Source organism: Taudactylus pleione, unplaced genomic scaffold (genome assembly GCF_031769625.1).
Source record: "Taudactylus pleione unplaced genomic scaffold, aTauple2 ptg000108l, whole genome shotgun sequence".
NCBI lineage: Eukaryota > Metazoa > Chordata > Amphibia > Anura > Myobatrachidae > Taudactylus > Taudactylus pleione.
Genome location: NW_028284510.1, coordinates 841227 through 847226, shown reverse-complemented (window position 1 = coordinate 847226; position 6000 = coordinate 841227). Strand labels below are relative to the sequence as shown.

At 43.7% G+C, this 6000-nt stretch overlaps 1 protein-coding gene across 1 annotated transcript in view; it reads left to right on the top strand.

Moving 5' to 3' along the window:
* The first annotated feature begins 385 nt into the window (after nt 1–385).
* Nucleotides 386–6000, top strand: part of LOC148525419 (sialic acid-binding Ig-like lectin 16) — a 107691-nt gene continuing 102076 nt past the window's right edge. The window contains exon 1 of the mRNA XM_088470927.1: nt 386–417. The gene's annotated coding sequence lies outside the window, so the exon portion shown is untranslated. The remainder of the gene's footprint in view (nt 418–6000) is intronic.

Genomic DNA, 6000 nt, shown 5'->3' with positions numbered 1-6000 from the left:
GTATCTTTAGTTTTACTTCTCTTTACTTTAATCCTGTATGGACCCGTCTCCTCCCTGGAACACTTGAGAGGGGGGGGGGGTCGTAACCCGCATGTGCTCCAGGCGCTCTGGCTACACGCTACTCCTCTGTATGTATGTAGCATGTAACGCTAAATACCGTCAGACAATTTAGCACATACACAGTGGAGGGAAATGCATATAAATGTTGTACTAATAGACCTACGTGTAACTGTAAATGTGCCCAGTAAGTCCAGGCCAGCTCATTTGTGTTTACTAAGAGAAGATGCAGCAGATTAGGGGTGAAAGACTTCTCTGTAAATAGAAAAGGGAAATAGAGGACAGAATAACCCAGGAGAAATGCTAAATGTTTCTTATAGTCAGAGGACACCAAGTAGAGAGAGACTCGGATCCTGATTTGTGAGTACAATGTATTATAGTTTTTAGTTCCTACATTCCAGGTATTATTACTGATGCATTTGTAGTGTATACAGTATATAGGTATACAGTAATAAAATAGCTGATCTAGTCATTGCACACTGTGAGGAATTAGTATAACCATTATCATATGTAACTGTTTGCTATCAGAGAACATACTGTACTGTCTGAGTGCAGGAATTATGCTATAACAGGCAGACGGTGTAGCATGTTCTGTAGGTCAGCTGTGCTCTGATCAGTAGAAATATACACATATAGGGGTATTCAATATGGGAGCGAAAACTCTGTTTTTGCGTTCATTTCGTACCTACTGTATGACGTCATTATCGCAGGTTTTAGTTTTACACCGTATTCAATTCAAAGACTTTTCGCAGGTTCGAAAAATCTTTGAAAAAAAACGGGGATAACTTTTCACCACTGAATAGGTTGCGAAAAAAAGTGCAGAATTGGGGTTTAGGGGTGCAGGCTTAAAATAGTTTGCACCCCTGGGAATGACATTTTAAAAATAACTGTCAAAAATTTTTTAAAAAAATTAGGGACACCCCAAAAAATTTATTTCAAAATTGGGGTGAAAAAAAAAAATGGGAAAAAATTGTTTAACAATAGGGAAATAGGTTCAGGGCTATTCTGCAAATATGCGGCAGGTGTATTCTAGAATAGTTTAATAGCGGCAGGTACACAGTTGCAGAATCCCAGAAAAATCTCCGATGTGGAGCGAAAAGTCCAGTACGGACTTTTCGCTCCCATATTGAATACCCCTCATAGAGTGATTATTAAATCAATAATTAGAGATGTGCGCGGAGCCCTGTGTTTTGTTTTAGGTTCTAATTCATCATTGTGTTTTGGTTCGGATTCGGTTTGGGTTTGGGTTCTTTAAAAAAATGGATTAAAATAGATAAAAATTTCTCTAAAACAAATTTTTCTTAAATCGATAAATCATGTAACTCGGACCTGTTTACATGCAATCCAAAACCCGAGTTCAGTTTTTATATCTAAATTCCGAACTGACTACAGAACCGAACCAATACTCATTTCGACTTGGAACCCAATGTGATTCCAAACTGGGACTCGATTTGACTCAGAACCTCTAAGTTTGGGTGTGTTTGTATTTCAGGAAAATCGAACCACATACTGTATCGCTATAATCTGATGAGTAGAATAACAAATGCATTTTTAGCTGTTACACACACATTTTATATCCAATATATACAGACCGAGCCGTAGCTAGACATTTTAGTGCCCTGTGCCATGAAAAGTAGTTGTATCCACCCTCCCCATTTTAAATAGGGACAGAGCATGCCCAAAAAAAGGGCATGGTCTTGTGGGGAAGTGGCGTGGCCCCACAATAGTACCCCCAATTTAAATGACACCATACAATAGTGCAACCTTATTCACATTACACTGCACAGTAGCATCCCTTATACACATAATGGCATACAGTAATGCATCTTGCACATTATGCCACACAGAAATTTCCCACACACAATATGCCACAGTAATGCCCCTTACACATTATGCCACATATTAGTAATGCCCTTAAACACATTATTCCACACAGTAGCGCCCCTTACACATTATACCACACAGAAAAAGACGAATCACTGGTGCTCAACTCCAAATTACTAATTATATATAAATACATTATGCAATAAAAATTAGCAATAAATAAATAGTGGTTTTTAGCATAATCATGGCCAAGGTTATGGGCCTACCCACCATATCCAGGTAACCTCTGTAGGGTAGGTCCCTAACATACTAGAGTTCAAATCCAGAGAGCAGGACACCCCCAAACCAGCTCAGCCTAGCCACCCCATGTCATCGCTCTAATGAGAATTGGGTTGATTTTTGGGGCAAGGGTGCCCTGGATTGCTTTGGTTGGGCTGCTTCAGGGCATCGTATTATAACACATTTTTCCTTTTTTTGCACATTTTAACACTTTACTGTTTGTATTATATTTGTATTTTCACTTCTCCATCCTATATATGCAGCCGCAGCTGCTCTTACCTATCTTACTTTACACTTCACCTTTCTCATTAGAGTGATGCAAACTTGTCCGCATACCTACAATGCATTGTCCACCACTATATAACCAAACATAAGGGTGACAGGTCAGCACAATTTACTTCACTTTACTACATTTTTTTTCAGAACTTCTCAAAAACAAACTTTTGGCTTAGGGGTGCAGTGAAAACAATACTGATACACTAGGGCACCGTGATGCAAAAATGTTTGGGAACCACTGAAGTAGACTGCATTAGTAGTTAGAGGTTGTCAGGCTAGGCAAAAAGCAATGATAATTCAGATAATATATTCAAGGGTAAAGAGGCACATTGGCATTGGTACAGATATGTATTCAGTTGTTTGTGACAGCAGAGCGCATGCACAAATAGTTGTAAGTGAAATGGTCATTTCTTGTAATGATCAAACAGGGAGTTCCTTGTAGAGTGTCCTAGTTATGCAGACAGCAGGTGTTTGTGGTGAAGAGGTAGTGAACTCACAATTGATGCTCCAAAGCTGTCCATGGGGTAAATTTACTAAAGTTCGATTTTGTTTTCTGTTCGATTTTGGTTCGATTTTTATGAAAGGATTTACTAAAGGCCAAATCGAATGTCAAATCGAACAGAAAAAGGAATTAGAAATTAAATAGAATTTCTGAAAAACATCGATGTTTTTACATAGAGGACAATAGGATCCCTTCATTTACTAACATTCGATTTGTAAATCAAATGAAAAACGAACTCAAACTCGAACTGCAAATCCCCAAATGAATAGAAGAACTTCATGCAATCATTTTCAGCATGATCAGTTCGATATCACACAGATACATGCATACATCAGTGACATTCATGCATGTATCTTACTGAAAAGCTTGTAAAGAGTGAATGTTTAAAAAAAAATTATGTGGGGTCCCCCCCTAAATAAAACAACCAGCCCCGGACTTTCATAGCCAGTCCTTTTTGTGTAAGTACAGGGAAAAACTTGTGTAGGGTTCCACTGTACTTAGCACAACCAGCACCAGGATTAGATCTGGTCCTGGTTCTGGAATTACATGGGAAAAAATGCATAGGGTTCCCCTTTAATTCCCACAACCAGCACCGGACCATTTCTAGTGGAGGGTAATGTCACAGCCAAGGAAACACTATCATCGGGTTCCCCAGCCGAAACATTATCCCTGACCACTAGTCAGCCCAGGCCAGGAAACCCTGGGGAGTTGGGGATGCCCCAATAAAGGGATCCCCCTCTCCAGGACACCCCAAGCCTAGACTGATATCCCGGGGCTATGCCCACCACCCTTGGGTGGTGGGTTGATAGTGTAAGTGTAGTGTGTAGATAGATAAGTGTAAATATTGTCTTTACAGTAGAACTACAGGTCCCAGCAAGCGGTATACAATCGGGAAGCCGGCTGCCGGAATCCCGACAGCTAGCTTCTCGACTGCTTTATCCCAGCGTGGGATAAATGACCGGCGTCTAGACTCCTGTCATTTCCCCAATCGAAGGGATGCCGGGCTCCACGAGCGGACAGCCGTGGGTGTGGAGTGTTAGGTTTAGGGCACCCGGGGTGGACTTAGGGTTAGGCACCCCCCCGGGAGGGTTAGGCTAGGGGGAGGGAGGGTTAGGCTAGGGGGAGGGAGGGTTAGGGTTAGGCACCCCCGGGTGGGAACTTAGGGTTAGGCACCCCCCGGGGGACTTAGGTTTAGGCAGCGGGGAAGGGGGGGTTAGGGTTAGGCACTTGGGAGAGGTTAGGGTTAGGCACCCCTAAGGAGGGTTAGGGGGTTAGGTTAGGTTAGTTTATACTTACCTTAGTGACGATCGGGATTTCCAGTGCTGTCGGGCTTCCGCTGCCGGGAGCTCTGATTTTGTCAGCCAGGGCGCTGCCGGGAATCGAACCGCCCGCCATGCGGCCAGTGGTATTTCATACCGATTCCCAGCAAGCTCCCCCACATGCTGGTACGTGGAGAACCACAAGTACCAGCATGCGGGGCATTAAGGGCCCACTGGTACCTGTAGCTCACCTGTAAGGAAATGTTTAAATAAACACAATACACATACCGTGACAGTATAGTTTTATTACATACACTCACACTTCCTCACCTACATTACCTGGACTAGTCCACTGCTCCCTGTAGGCATCCATGGTCTTGGTAAATAAAAAAAATGAGAAACGCGACCCACGCAACACATAACAACCACGAGGCTTGTTACCTCCCGAATGATGAGCTCAGACGCGGCTTCTCCCTTTGTAGAGCAGTATCTGAGTGTTCTTTGGCTGAGAGAGGTCAGCCCCCACCTCTCTCAGCCAATGAACGGCTCCCACCATTGAAGTCAAGCACTTTTATTTTTTTGGACACTGGGGAAGAGCACCCCTAAATGAGGCAGCAGCCCCTTGATGAACAACACAGACAGAACCCCTTTTTTATGGACAACAAAGCACCCCTGCTGAGTGCAGACAGACCACCTGCACAGTCACAAATACATGGACGAATACCTGCAGCAGTGTCACCGAACAATAATAGCGCAGCTAAGTTTCTAACGCACACACACACAAAAAGTACTTCTTTTTTTTTTCACACTGGGGAAGAGCACCCCTGATTGACAGAGACCCCCCCTGGACAACACAGCACCCCTTTATGGACTCCAGACCTACCCTGATGGACAGCAACACAGCAGCAGCCACAGTTAATTGACAAGACAAGTGACACAGCAGCTGCAGCACACACTGAAGGAAGCCCCCTTTATATACTGCAGCCTAAGCCCCTTTATGTACAACACAGCAGCAGCCTATAGGCCAAGACCCTAACTTGACACACACACTGACAGTGACTGACAGTGACTGACTATGTCTGCTAGCTTCTCTCTCCACAGCCGGAGTGAAAATGGCGCCGATCGCGGGGAACTTTATATAATCCAAAACCTGCAAGAATCCGACAGCGGGAGGATGAGGCTTTTTGCTTCGTTTTCGGGTCTGAGTCAGGCGGCTAAACCTGAGCCAGCTCGGTTCTCGCCTCGAGTGGGTCATCTCTAGTTCATATATACACAGTCCAAGGAGTACAATTCTGCAAATAAAACTCTATGTACAGACACAACCATTACAACTTTAGTGTAGATCATAATCATGATTGTCAGAAAATATAAAACATGGGCAAAGGAAGAACATATTAGATAAAACATAAAATGCTGTGAATATAGGTCTAGGAGTAACAGAAATAAGAAAGAGGAAGCACTGTGTCACCACACGCTGCAGCTGGAGCCAGTCAGTAGTGTGAAAATGGAAATGTTCCGTATCTGTGAATTATTAGTGAGACAATGATACGTGCAGTAACCGTGAATAGTGGGTACAGTGGAATCAGTATGATTTACCCGACAGCGACAGCCCGACAGAGGAGGAAATCCCATTCGTCCTAAGGTAAGTACTAACTAACCTAATTCTACCCCCTAACTCTCCCTTAGGGATGCCTAACCCTAACCTCCCCCCAAGTGCCTAACCCTAACCCCCCTCTAAGTGCCTAAACCTAACCCCCCTTCACGGCAGCCTAAACCTAAGTCCCCCAGGGGGGGTGCCTAACT